Here is a 14,395-nt window from a genome sequence, read left to right on the forward strand (position 1 = left end):
CACTGTGGATGTGGTCTTTTCTTGTCATTGGAAGAAATCTCATGCAGGTTCCCTTCGTTTTTCTGATTATGCTTGGGTAATAAAAAGCTCCCCAATCTCATGTAGTCATAAAAATAATCTCAGTTTAACATTTTATTAATTTCATTAAGTATTTATCTCTTAATCAATTTTACTTATACTGTTAGATGAGTTTTGACAGATGCTCATAACCATGAAATCGCCAACACAGTCAAGATACAGAATACTCCCACCCACCTCCCATAAGTTTCCTCCTGCGGGGTTGCAGGTCGTCCTTTCCTCCAGCCCCAGACACTGGCAGCCGCTGTTCTGTATTCTCTCTTAATGTATTGATAGATTGGTTCGCATTTTCTAAGATTTTATATAAATGGAATCATACATACATGTTCTCTTTTGTGTCTCATTTCTTTCAGAATAATGATTTTGAAATGGATCAATATATACTGTAAATATTTACATTTTCTGCTTCTATAGTGGTATTAAACACTTTCTTTTCTGTATTTTTTGTCTGTTTGTATTCTAAGTAGGCATTGGGAACACTAAAAATTATCTAAATTCTTCTGACTTCAGTTATTATTAAAGATTTACTAAGTAATATAATAGACTTCTGGTTCTGGGATATGATTGGGCAACATTAAAGACATGATTTAAGGCAGTTGTTTTTTTAAAAACAAATTGTTTAATCATAATTTCATAATTTATATCTGTTTTTAAGGTAGTTGTGTGGCTTAAGATGGAAGTTTTTAGGTATTTCTTTATCCTGGAGATGTGAGAACAAATATTTCTAGCAAAGAAATATAGCTGTCATACTTAGAATGTCATGAAGTTAGCTGTTAGCCTACAAAATTAATAAAATAGTAATAGAAAGCAAAATCTTAAGAGCATCTGCAAAGTGCAAGGCGCTGCAAACATTCTTGGTCTCATGGGACTGAAAAGTGTGTGGATGGGAGATGAAAGGCAATCTGCAAATGAATAAAATTATACAGTGGGTTGTGTGGTATAAATGCTGTGAAGAAAAACAAAATGAGGATGGGGAGAGAATTTGTGATGCAGTGTAAGTAGGGTAGTTGGTAAGGCGACACTTGAGCAAAGCCCTGAAGGAGCTGAGTGAGGAGTCATGCAGGTATCTGAGTGAAGAGTGTTTCTGGCAGAGAACAGCAAGTAGAAAAACCCTTGAGGCAAGAGCAATTATTCAAATATGTTATCAGGTTCTTAACATTATCCCAGCATGATCCCAGGTATTGGTGGTGCTGCGTTGAACAGAACATTACAAGAATAATTCCAGCTTCTTGGAGCCGACGTTTTATCAAGCTTGGTGTGTTGTTGGGCTGGCGTTGATGCGAAAGGACTCTGGGGAGGCGGGAAGGTCCGATGACTCTTTGAAGACGTGACTGTAAAGAACAAGGGCAGAGGCAGGAACCAGAATGGATGGTGGTAAAAAGTTGGAATTCGGGTATTCATTTGCAGGTAGATTTGCTGAGGGTTTGGATGGGGTATGAGAGTCAAGAATGACTTCAGCTTTTGGACTGAAGCTGCCATCCCGATAGTGATGGGAAAGACTGCGGTGTGGAGACGGTTTGGGGAGGGGTGAATTAAGCTTCGAGTGGTTTATATTTGGGATGCTTATTAGACATCCATGCAGGGGTGTCAAGAGTCAGAAAGGAATATATAGTGGAAATGATTTAAAGTTGAAGACTGTGAATGCAATTTACATACTTTCTTTGAAATCTAGGTTAAGTTAAATGTTTATAAAGACGAGTTTATCATTTCACCTCCAGTGAAGAGTTCATAGACTTCCTTTGGAGTCTGGGCTTGAGCAAAAGCAGGACGCTGGGCCATTTTTGAACAAGCTATGAGCAGCAGGAATTCAAGCAAAGACCTAGAAGAAACAGATAGTTTTTGATTGGTTTATCAACTGCCAAGTGGTGGTAAAGAATGGTCAGTGGTTTGAGAGTTGCTTGTGATAAAAAAAAAAATTTAGGAACAGAAAGACAACTGTTTATCCCTTATATCCTGTGTACCAAATACTGATTTAAGTGAATCATCTTAAATCCCTTCTACAATAGTGTGGGATAAGAGGGCATTAACATTATCACTTGGAATAATAGGAATAGTGAACATTTCTCAGACCACAAGTGCCGGACTCTGTTCTGAGTGTCTTAGGCATATTAATTCATTTAATCCTCAAGATATCTCTGTGAAGCTGGGATCATTCCATTTTATGGTGGAGAAAACAGGTGCAGAGATTAGGTGATGGTTAAGTGAGAGGTTAAGTGATGTTTCCAAGATCACACGGTAAGTATTTGGGAAATCTCTTGGAGAATTTGTGAATAATATCCCGGAGGAAGTGACTTTCAAACTTGACATAGAAGGATGTGGTGAAATTTGCCAGAGGAAATAGCATGTGCAAACAAGATAGAAAATTTAGTACAACTGTGAAAATGTTCAGTGCCCAGCATGTATTTAGTACTTTGAATAAAAATGAATCAGGTGTTCTGTTCATACTTTCCAGACTTGGGAGGAGGAAGGTTATAGTGCGTTAACATAATTTCTGTGCAGTGTGAAGGGCCACGTTGGAGGTTTGCCTGGACGATCGTGGCAGCGCCGAGAGCATCTGGCCGGCCTGGAGCACTGGGGCAGGTTACCTCGGAGGAGAGCTCAGAGTTACCTTTTAAAGATTACCTGGGACTTAGTGCTGGAGAGTGGAGGACAGGACGGAGTAGGTTAGGACAGCGGGAGCTCCATGTGCCGGATGCAGGAACAGCCTGTGTGAGGTGATGCTGGAGGTGGTCCTGCAGAGGTAAGGAGGGACCTCTGTTGACGGCCTTATTTCCATGCATCACAGTTTGGGTTTCATGTGGAAGATTCGTGGGGAACTATTTAAGGTTTCAGGAAGGGGACGAATGGTCAGATTTGTTCTGGCCACTGTGCCCAGTAGTACATGAGAACCTGGGCCCGGTGGAGGGGTGATGGGGAGACTACTCAAAGTGTGTTCTGCCTCGCTCTCCAGAAAGGGGAAAATAAGAAAAGGAAGGTAAGAAAATCATAATTTTCAAAAGTGTGTAAGTTTTACTGAAAAGTAGTTCCCCAAGAATTGAAAATAATAGAATTCGTTACTGGGGAAGTTAATATATTTTCTTTTCTTACAGTTCTTAATCAAATATATTAGCTATTAAATTCAGACTTGCTTTGGGTGAAGTTGAGGGCTAGACTAAGTGACGTTTTTAGCTCTGTGTTGTGTGTTGCTCTAATTGTACCATCATGTTTTCTTTTAAAGTGGGGTGTGAAGTACAGATTTTATCTTTGTGAGAGGTAAAACATCAAAAATGTCCTTAAAGCACTTAAAGACGTCTTCCCTTTATGGTATATCATACTCAAACTGGCAGACAAGTCCTGCCTAGATGTATTTCCAAATAGGGGAAAACACAGCCTCATTAACATGGGACTGAGCCAAGAATTATTTGTTTTTTGCTTCTAGCATTTTGATTTAGTTTGTGACAGTGAGCACATCACTGAGGAACTTACCAACATAGGGAATATTCCCTGAAATAGAGAATGATATTTAGTACAGAGAGATTTGTTGATGTTTATAGTTTACAAGGAAATTTGAACATGAGGCAGGTATTCAAAGCAGATTTGGTAAACATCAAATAATTGAAACTTAATCCTTGCCAGGAAAAAAAAAAAAAAAGCAAAATACAGAAATGAATCATAGTGACCCATAAATATGTGTGTGATAGGCATTTCCTGTGGTTGGGAACATGGACCAGCGGGTCTGCCTTGGATGCCGTATTATGAAGATTGGCAGTTGAGGTACTTCTAGAAGATACTTCTGAAGATCGTTTCATCCATTCCTTGGAGAAAATACAAAACTGTTGGTTTGGTCTCTACCTTTTTATTTCTCTCCTTGTTTCAAAAGGGTTCATACTATTATGAAGTATGAAGCAAGATAATATTTTTTAAAACTAAGAAATTTAATACATAGGAAAAATTTCAATGTAAAGTACAGCTGGGGTGATGTCCGCAAAATGCATGCTCTGAAATTTTATACATTTGCTAGAGATTGATCATCAACTTGCTACCTCTAAGCTTATTGTGAAGCTAATGTAAAGAGGAAGTTGCCAGGTTCATACTGTTTACAACTCAGTCATTAAGCACTTAGAATTAGCGGGACAGAGGGCTAGGTGAATTTGCATATCCTTCACGTTTGATCCTTACACTTAACATATGAAATGTGGGTTTCATTATTTTTGTTTTACAGATGAGTTACTCAGGCAACTTACCCAAGACTATACAGTCAGCAAGTTGCCGAGCCGGGAGTTTGAACCACTTTTGCCTGATTCTAAACCTAGAGGTCTTACCACGATGCCTTTTGGATAAGTGGTTTATTATTTGAATGTATTTTGCAAGCCTGTGTTAAAAGCATAAGCATCTCTGAAAGAAAGCATCTTAGTTACTGTCAAGGAAATCTTAACCAAGTCTTGCTCATCTTTCTCCTTGTCTCCTTCCAAGCGATTTTCACTTATTAATGCAACTCTGCCTAAGGATTGAAATTGCTTTTAATTTATGACAAACAGCAAGGTAAGTGTTGTACAAAACCATTGGAAGTATTTTATCTTCATTTATTCCTTCCTTAATGCTCTTTATTTTTTCAGATCTGAGTTTCTGATATATATCATTTCCTTCTCTCTGAAGAACTTCTCTTAATATTTTTTGCAAGGCAGGTCTACTGGCAAGAAATTCCCCCAATTTCTGTTTGTCTGAGAAAGTATTTCTCCTTCACTTTTGAAGGATAATTTCACATGATACAGAATTCTTGGTTGCTGGGTTTTTTGCTCTCAACACTTTTTTTTTAGTTAATTTTTTTTTATTGGAGTATAGTTGATTTCCAATGTTGTGTTACTTTCTGCTGTACAGCAAAGGGAATCAGCCATACATATACATATATCCACTCTCCTCTAGACTTCATTCTCATATAGGTCATTACAGAGCACCGAATAGAGTTCCCTGTGCTATACAGTAGGTTCTTATTATCTTTTAAATACAGTAGTTTGTATATGTCAATCCCAATCTCCCAGTTTATCCTCCCACCCACCCTTACCCTCTTGGTAACCATAAGTTTGTTTTCTACATCTGTGACTCGATTTCTGTTTGGTAAATATGTTCATTTGTACTGTTTTTTTTTTTTAGATTCCACATATAAGCAATATCATATGATATTCGTCTTTCTCTGACTTACTTCACTCAGTATGACAATCTCTAAGTCCATCCATGTTGCTGCAAATGGCATTATTTAGTTCTTTTTTATGGCTGAGTAGTATTCTTTTTATATATGTACCACATCTTCTTTATCCATTCCTCCGTTGATGGACATTTAGGTTGCTTCCATGTCCTGGCTGTTGTAAATAGTGCTGCAGTGAACACTGAGGTGCATGTATCCTTTCGAATTATGGTTTTCTCCGGATATATGCCCAGGAATGGGATTGCTGGATCATATGGTAGCTCTGTTCTCTCAACACTTAAATATTTCATTCCTCTTTCCTTGATTGCATGGTTTCTGAGGAGATGTCTGATGTTATTCTTATCCTTGATCCTTAAAGATAAGGTATTTTTCGCCCCCTCTGGCTTCTTCCAAGATTTTTATCTTTGATTTTCTGCAGTTTGAATATGATATGCCTACATGTAGATTTTTTTGGCATTTATCCTGCTTATTGTTGTCTGAGTTTCCTGTATCTGTGGTTTGCTGTCTGACATTAATTTTGGGAAATTCTCAGTCTTTATCATTTCAAATATTTCTTCTGGCCCTTTCTCTCTCTCTTCTTCTAGAGGTATTCCCATTACACATATGTTATACCTTTGTAGTTGTCCCACAGTTCTTGAATATTCTGTTTTTTTCTTTCTTTTTTTTTTTTTTTAAGTCTTTTTTTTCTCTTTGCTTTTCAGCTTTGGAAGTCTCTGTTGATATATCCCCAAGCCTCATAGGTGCTTTCCTGAGCTCATCAGTCTTTTTTCATTTCTGTTACAGTGCTTTCTATTTCTAGCATTTCTTTTTGATTCTTTTAGCTTTCATCTCTGCTTACATTACTCATCTGTTCTTGAATATTGTCTACTTTTTTCATAGCCTATTAATACTTATTCTCTTAGCATATTAATTTTAATTATTTTAAATTCCCAGACTGATGTACACACTGCTATATTTAAAATGGATAACCAACAAGGACCTACTGTATAGCACAGGGAACTCTGCTCAATGTTATGTGGCAGCCTGGATGGGAGGGGAGTTTGGGGAAGAATGGACCCATGTACATGTATGGCTGAGTCGCTTTGCTGTGCACCTGAAACTATCACAGTGTTGTTAACCGGCTCTGCTCCAATATAAAATAAAAAGTTAAAAATAAATAAATAACTAAAATAAATTCCCAGTCTGATAATTCCAAAATGCCTGCTGTATCTGAGTCTGGTTCTGATGCTTGCTCTGTCTCTTTAAAAATGTGTTTTTTATCTTTTAGTACCCATGTAATTTGTTGAAAGCTGGATGGGATGTACCTAGTAAAAAGAACTCTGGGTTTTAGCGGTGTGAAGCGTTCTTTAGTCCTCTGCATGTTCAGTATTTTCACTGTAAACATCTTTACTGCAAGCAGCTTCACCACAAGCAGTTTCACCACATCGCTAATTGGCCATAAGGCAATTATGCCGTTAAAGATAAAATAATGAAAATAAAAGGGGAACATTAAAAAAAAGGACATAATGAAACATGAAAAATCAATGACAAATTTTAAAAGATTTTATTGTGAAAAATAAATCCAAAAAACATTTGAATGCATTTAAAATATGTGTAGATTCATGCTGATAGTTGTATTTGAGTATATCTTAGAGGAAGAAATGATACCATCTTTCTCAAAGACAGTCACTAAAGATTCAGGATCTAACGTCAGACATAAATTCTTTACGATGTAAAGAGATCTACGTCTCTTCAGATTTCCCTAGGAGTAAAATGAACAGACAGGGATGCTGCTATTTCTTTTCTATACGTGTAACGTATGGAAGTGGTAGTACATATCTGGACTACCTTTTTTAAAGTTACATCACACGCTCAGTTCCTTATATTTCAGTGAATCATCTTAGCCAGATTCTGTGCCAATACCGAAATTCCATCCACATAATGTTCGTCACTATCAAATAGCAAAAAGCTTTCACCATTTTCAAGAAACTTTTACTTGTCAGGAATCACATAACCATTTCTTTTTTGGGGGATCGGAGGAGTGTGATTCCACTTTTGCCTCCAACTTGTAATATTTCATGAAACATTTGGTAAAGATGGTTGTTAGAGAACAAGCTGTTGGATCTAAATTAGCTAAAAAATCGAGACTGAGTGCTTTCGAAGACTGCTGTGAATTATTAGCCATAGCTTGGTAAGCTTCTGGTTTTGTTGAGCGTGAGGATGGTGGTGCTCACCAAAGGCTCTGCAAACCGATTTGTTATTTTCTAGTAGAGTATGCAATCTGGCTTTACACTCTCTTATCTCACACTTCCAGTAAGTCTTCTATCACCGTATTTTCTGTCAAGTTGATATACATTTGTTATTCTCCACATCTTAAGACCTCCACACATACTCATCACTGTATAGACCATTGAGGCCCAAGATTTCTATGATATAAAGATGGGAGTACTGCATCAATGGAGAAACGAAACCGAACTGTTAACCAGCTGAAACCAAACTGTGAAACGAAACCATCAACCGGTTATTTTATCTTTTACAGCATTGAAGCCAAACTGTCAAACCAAACCATTGGCCATTTATTTTGTCTTTTACTGCGAAATTGCCTTATGGCCAATCAGTTGTCTGGCGAAACTGCTTGCATGAAGCTTCTTATGACAAAATACCTAGAGTCAGTCCTATGATTAGGTGAGCCTGTGCCTAGGCTGTGACCTTCAGGAGTGCTTCTCAGTTTTTCCTTCCTTAGGTGGGGCAGGGTGGCTGGAGGAGGCTGCAGTTGGGACTTTCCCTCTCCCACCTGGAAGATTCTCCCAGGTCAGTTAGGCTCTGGTAAAACTCCAGTAGGGTTAGGCTCCGGTGAAGCAAGTTTCTTCTTTTGAGGGTGGGCCTTGTTAAGAATGGCAGAATGCTTTGGGTGTACAGTTGACCCTCTGTATCTGCTGTTCCGCATCCTTGGATTCAACCAACCGTGGATTGAAAATATTTTGGAAGCAGAAGATTCCAGAGAGTTCCAAAAAGCAAAACTTGAACTTGCCATACTTGGGCCACTATTTACCCAGCATTTGCCTTGCATTTGCAACTATTTACATAGCCTTTACATTGTGTTAGGTATTATAGGTAATCTAAAGATGATTTAACGTATACAGGAGGATATGTGTAGTTGCATGCAAATTTATATGAGTCTTGAGCATCCGTGGATTTTGGTATCTTCGGGGGTCCTGGAAGCAATCCCCTGCGAGTACTGAGGGACGACTGTATTTCAAAATGACTGCTTTTCCCTCCTCCTGCCATGAGCAGGAGGGGACTTTCCTCTCTTTTCACTGTGAGAATCTGGTAGAGCTCCCGGAGGTAAAACTCACAGAAGTGTGATGGGGCCCCCAACACTGGGTCTCAGAGTTTTCAGCTCTCAAAGTTGTCCACACCGTGCCTCCAGCAAATTGCCAATTACAGTTTAGGTTCTCCTATCCCATTACTGGTCCATGGAGGTTTCTGCTCTGGTAAGTTGTCATTCTCTGTATCTGCCTGTCTCTCCAGTTTTGGGGGCAGTGGTTTGCCCTGTGACCTCAATCCTCTGATGGGTCTAAGAAGAGTTGTTGATTGACAATTCAGCTTTTTACTTGTTAGGGCAGAATGATGACTTTCAAGCTCCTTACATGCCAGACCAGAAATCAGAAGTTTAATCCATTAGAAATAAATAGTAATCTGCTATTGATTGATCCATTGCTGTGGCTTCATTACTGTGAGGGTTAAGCATATGCAAGGGTCAGGATTGTGTTTTCAGACTGTGTGTTATGTGGTTTGTGTCATCGTATGTTAAGCATTCTCAAACAGAATTACGGTATTTTTATGATTCGTGTCAAAGTTTTGTTTTCCTCTACATGACTCCAAAATGGAGGAACTTCAAGGAAAAGGAGGGATCAAATGAGCAAAAAGGAGGGAGGGATCAAATGAGGATTGAGAAAATTCATTAATTCAGTACTTACCGAATTTCTACTGTGTGCCGTGTTCTGGGGATACAGAAATAAAACGAAAGGCCCAGTCCTCTTGGAACCCACATCCTAATGGGGAAGGAAGGGCTGAGATAATAAACAGATGCATGAAGTCAGTGATGAGGCCGTGAAGGAAAACAAAGCAGAGTGCGGCGCTGGAGAAAGGGAGGGTGTGATTCTAGTCAGCACAGCCACGGAAGTGCCCTCCGAGGTGGTAACGTTTGAGCAGAGAGAGACCTGACTAACATGGGGCGCAAGGCGTGCGTGTGTTTGTGTGTGGGAGAGAATGTTCTGGGAGGAGGCCCGGCCTGCTGATGAATAGAAAGCCCGTCGGCGTGGCTGGAACCCAGCGGGTGAGGGGAGACGCCAGGCACATCATGAAGGACAGGGATAAGCAACCTTTTTTTCTGTAAGAACAGTGATTTTTTAAAATTTTTATTTTGGGGGCTTTAAGATCCCTGCCGTTGTAGTGAGAAAGCAGCCATAGATGTTACATAGACAGATGGGCAGCTGTGTTCCAGAAGAACTTTTTACAGGAGCAGGCAGTGGGCCAGATTTTGCACGTGGGCCATAGTTTGCTGATTTCTAACATAGGGTCTCATAGGCCATTGGAAAGCGCTTTGGGTTTTAGTTTAAATATGATCATAGTTGCTGGAGGGTTATGAGCAGGTCAGTGAAGTGATAGGATTAATTTTAAAAGGATTACTGGTGGCTTCACAGGGAACAGAACGTTTTCTCCACACAGGAATGGAAGCAGGGAAAGCTATTGGGGGTTTTGTATGAGTTGTGAGAAGGTGCCTCGAACTGAGGTCGTAGCAGCAGTGGTGTTGGCAAGAAGGGGTGTTAGATGAAGAGTGTGTGTGTGTGTGTGTGTGTGTGTGTGTGTGTGTGTGTGTGTGTAGAAGCGGCCAAGGATGACTGACTCTAAGACTATTTGAGCAACTGAGTAAAAGGCAGTTTAGGGAAGACTTCACAAGGATGAGATTTGGTGGAGGAGTCAAGTGTGGTTAAATCCTCTGGGAGAGTGAATGGAATAAGGAAACGTAAGAGACATACTGGACAGCCCTGAAATAGCACAAGGTCTGTCCTCATCAGTTTAAAGTGAAAGTAGATGCCATTACTGTGTACATGCTCCCGCAGCCATGAGGAGCTGTGTGGTGCAGGTGTGGAGTTGGTGGAGGGTTGCATTGAACTAGAACTTGGATTTTATTAAGCAGGTAGCATGGAGGAAGAGAGTCCTGGGAAAGTATGTGGTCTGTGGAATCCAATTCGGGTTGGGAGTGAAAAATGAATAGATCGTAGGTCCTGGTGGGGCTGAAGAATTGTTGGACTCATTGTTACTGGAGGAAGTGAAATAGAAAGCCAAGAGTTTGGTCAGATTTTGCTATTGATACATTAATTGCTACCAGAAAGATGCAACACAGGACCAGGAGAACGGGTGATGGATGTGAATGAAGGTGTGATCGTTGGATGTAAGGAAGTCCAGTAACTGAGAGGCTAGAGTGGGCCCTTATCCTTCACGTGCATTTTGGAATCACAGGGATCATCGGAGTAGTACTGGAGACCAAGGCAGTAAGCTTGGAAGCAAGTGAAACTCTTCAGTGAGTGTGAATGATGGCAAGTGAGCCAGAAGATAGTTGTAACTGCTGATTTTAATCAGCTCTGTGGCTTCAGGTCAATCAGTTAACCACTCAGGTGTCAGTTCCCTTCTGTTTGTGGTAGTGAAACACAGTGAGTGAGGGGAGACTAGAGACACATTACGAAGGACAAGAATTGGCAAACTTTTTTTTACATAAAAATAGTAAATATTTTTTTAAGTGTTGGGGGCTTTATGGTCTCTGTCACAACAACTAACCTCTGCTGGTGTAGCAGCATTTTTATAAACGTGAAAACCTGGACTATCATAGAAATTGGAAGAAGCAAGAAAGGGCTGGGAAGGGAAAGAATGGAAGTTTCCTTCTAGGGCAGTGATATCTTGGAGCATTATTTACTTCAGGCATCAGTTTAATGAATCCATTGATCCGGAGTGTTCAACGGTGATACAATCACAAAGCTGTCACCAAAGTCAAAAGCCAAAATACTTTTCAATGATTATAACTGACTTTTGTATCTCATGTTACCTTTGTCTGTATTTTTCACTCTCTACCATAGTGTTTCATATGTTAAAAGAGTTTTAATAAATTGTTGTCGAATAAAGATAAAAGACTTCCTAAAGTTAACTGTTTTTAAGAGGCAATTTTCACCCTTTATGCAAATACAGCATGATGAAAGATTAGGAAATAGTGGTTATACTTCTGCATAGTTTGCTTAAACTATGAGGCATTTACTAGCTTTTTGTATGTATATTATTTTAATGGGTATAAAGTCTTTCTATTAATAAGGATTTTGTAATGTGTAATATTGAACAACCAGTGTGTGTTGTAGCTAAAGTATATTTATAATAAGATCAGAGTGATTTAAAACTTAATTAGGTCATGAGGAAGCAGGAAAATTAATCCATTTCCGATAAGGTTTGCAATTTGATTTTCACTTTCTCAAGGACTCCATAGTCTCAGATACGGGTATTTCTTTTTTCCTTTAAGCAGTTCCTAAAAAGTCATCTGTAAAGGAGTAGTCTCTAAATTGAGGTGCTCACTTTTCATTGTGGACGTATAGCTGTCCATTCCCATAGAACAAAATCAGTCCAAGACCAGGGCAAGGCATAGAATGTACGCAGAGGTATAGTGAGTTTACAGAACATTTAGAAGGCAGCAGGAAAAAAATCTTTTATCTACAAATAATCTTCCTCCTGGCTGATGGTATGGGGCCCACAGCAAATGCTTAAGAAGTTGTTAGTGAGTGAATGGTGATGCCAGGATAATGTTAGACTTTGTCTCTGGAATTCTTTTTTTTTTTTTAATGTAAATTTATTATTATTTTTTTAAAATTAATTAATCAGTTAATTAATTTTTGGCTGCATTGGGTCTTCGTTGCTGCGTGCGGGCTTTCTCTAGCTGCGGCAAGGAGGGGCTACCTGTTGTTGCGGTGCGTGGGCTTCTCATTGCAGTGGGTTCTGTTGTTGCGGAGCACGGCCTCTAGGCACGCGGGCTTCAGTAGTTGTGGCACACGGGCTCAGTAGTCGTGACTCGCAGGCTCTAGAGCTCAGGCTCAGTAGTTGAGGCACACGGGCTTAGTTGCTCCGCGGCATGTGGGATCTTCCCGGCCCAGGGCTCGAACCCATGTCCCCTGCATTGGCAGGCAGGTTCTTAACCACTGCACCACCAGGGAAGTCCCTCTGGAATTCTTTTAAAATTTACAAATCTCCTAAGAACCGTTATGTGCATTAGTGATACAGAATGGAGATAATTTACCTGTGCAAACAGTACTGGACTGCAGCTGGCTTTGGAAAGGCTAATGTTTTTGACAAAATTTATTTGCCTACTTGGCCAAAACAGCAATAACTTTCATATCCAGCTGTAGTTTGTGCAGACTGCTTTGGTTTTATAGTTGTAGCTTTTTACTCTTTGTCTAATGAGAAATAGCTGAATTATTTTTTGCTAGGTGCCATACAACTGGCTGAGAAAAGTTGCTTTGGTCATAACCAGGAGCAGGAATTTGGGATAGCTTTTGTTTTTCACCCAGGTATAGCCAGATAGAAGTAAGGAGAAAACTTAGGATACTATTTGGAAAATTAGTAAAGAAAACTTAAGTTGTTTCCAGTCTTATATGTATAGAGTATTGAACAGGATGATTGCAGTCCTAAATCAATTATTGTTTCAGTGACAAGACCCAGCCAGACTGATTGATCCCAAAGGAAATTGTATAGCACGTCTGAAGGAAGCTTTCCTTTTTGGTTTACAAGATTATCTAATCCATAAAGAGGATATAGGTATAGAATATGAATTTAAGTTGTGTAGGCTTTTCTTTGGGGGAGAAAACAGGTCCAGATTTCGGAAGACACTATAGTGCTCCAAATAGTTAAATTTTTATTTAAAATAGCAACCGGATAGCATAAAAGGAAAAATAGCCCCTTGGTAAAAGAACAAAAAAATTAGAGAAATTCTTAGTCAATAAAGTACATTTTCCAAAAGTATTCCAAAAGAAATCAAATTAATTTCCTTGGAAATTTTCCAAATACAGTATGACAGTAACATATATTCAATATAGAGAATTTAGGAAATACTGACAAAAATAATGAAAATAAAAATTTATCATCTAATCATGTTTTAAAAATCACTGTTAATATATTAGATATCAACGTGTGAGGATTTTTTTTTTTTTGGCCGCGCAGCTTGCAGGATCTCAGTTCCCTGGCCACAACAGTGAGAGCTCGGAATCCTAACCCCTAGGCCACCAGGGAACTCCCCAAGGATGTTTTCTTCTATCTACACAGACAGATCTTTTTCCATGTTGGGTTAATAAAGTATCATGTATACGCTGCGCATCTTCCCATCATTGGACTACTCCTAGCGCTGATGTTATATTCCACTGTATGTATGTGTCATACTTCAGTCAGCTGGGCACCTATTGAGTATTTTACTTTCCAGTGTCTCCCCAGTATGAATAATGCTTTCACAAACATCCTTGAACTGAAAACTTTGTGTACTTGGTTACTTCCCTAGATGGAATTCCTACAATGGGAATTATTTTCTCAAAGAGTAGAAACATTTTTTAGTTCCTGGTATCTTTTGTTGTTTGCATTCTAGAAAATGTATGTGGCATTGGTTTTAAGTGCCCTTCCAGCCCTTAATATTATCATTAAAATTTTTAAAAAAGTAAGTATAAAGGATAGCTCATTGTTTTAATTTACATTTATTTTATTACAATAAAGCCTGGGCGTATTTTTATGCTTATTGACCAGGTCGTATTTCTTACTTTAATATTCATATGTAAGAATATTCATCCTTTTCTCTAGTATGTTGCAAAAAATGTTTGTCTAACTTTGTTATTTTTATATAGATTTTGAATCAAAACTCAATCTTTTTCATTATGGATCTTTTCTTTGTTAATGTGTAGAAAGTCCTTTCCGATGAAATATCAGAGTAAGCTATTTTCTTCAGGTTATTTCTTTTTTTTTTTTTTTTTAATTTATTTATTTATTTTTGCCTGCGTTGGGTCTTCGTTTCTGTGCGAGGGCTTTCTCTAGTTGCGGCGAGCGGGGGCCACTCTTCATCGCGGTGCGCGGGCCTCT

This window comes from Eschrichtius robustus, chromosome 13 (genome assembly GCF_028021215.1).
Source record: "Eschrichtius robustus isolate mEscRob2 chromosome 13, mEscRob2.pri, whole genome shotgun sequence".
Classification (NCBI taxonomy): domain Eukaryota; kingdom Metazoa; phylum Chordata; class Mammalia; order Artiodactyla; family Eschrichtiidae; genus Eschrichtius; species Eschrichtius robustus.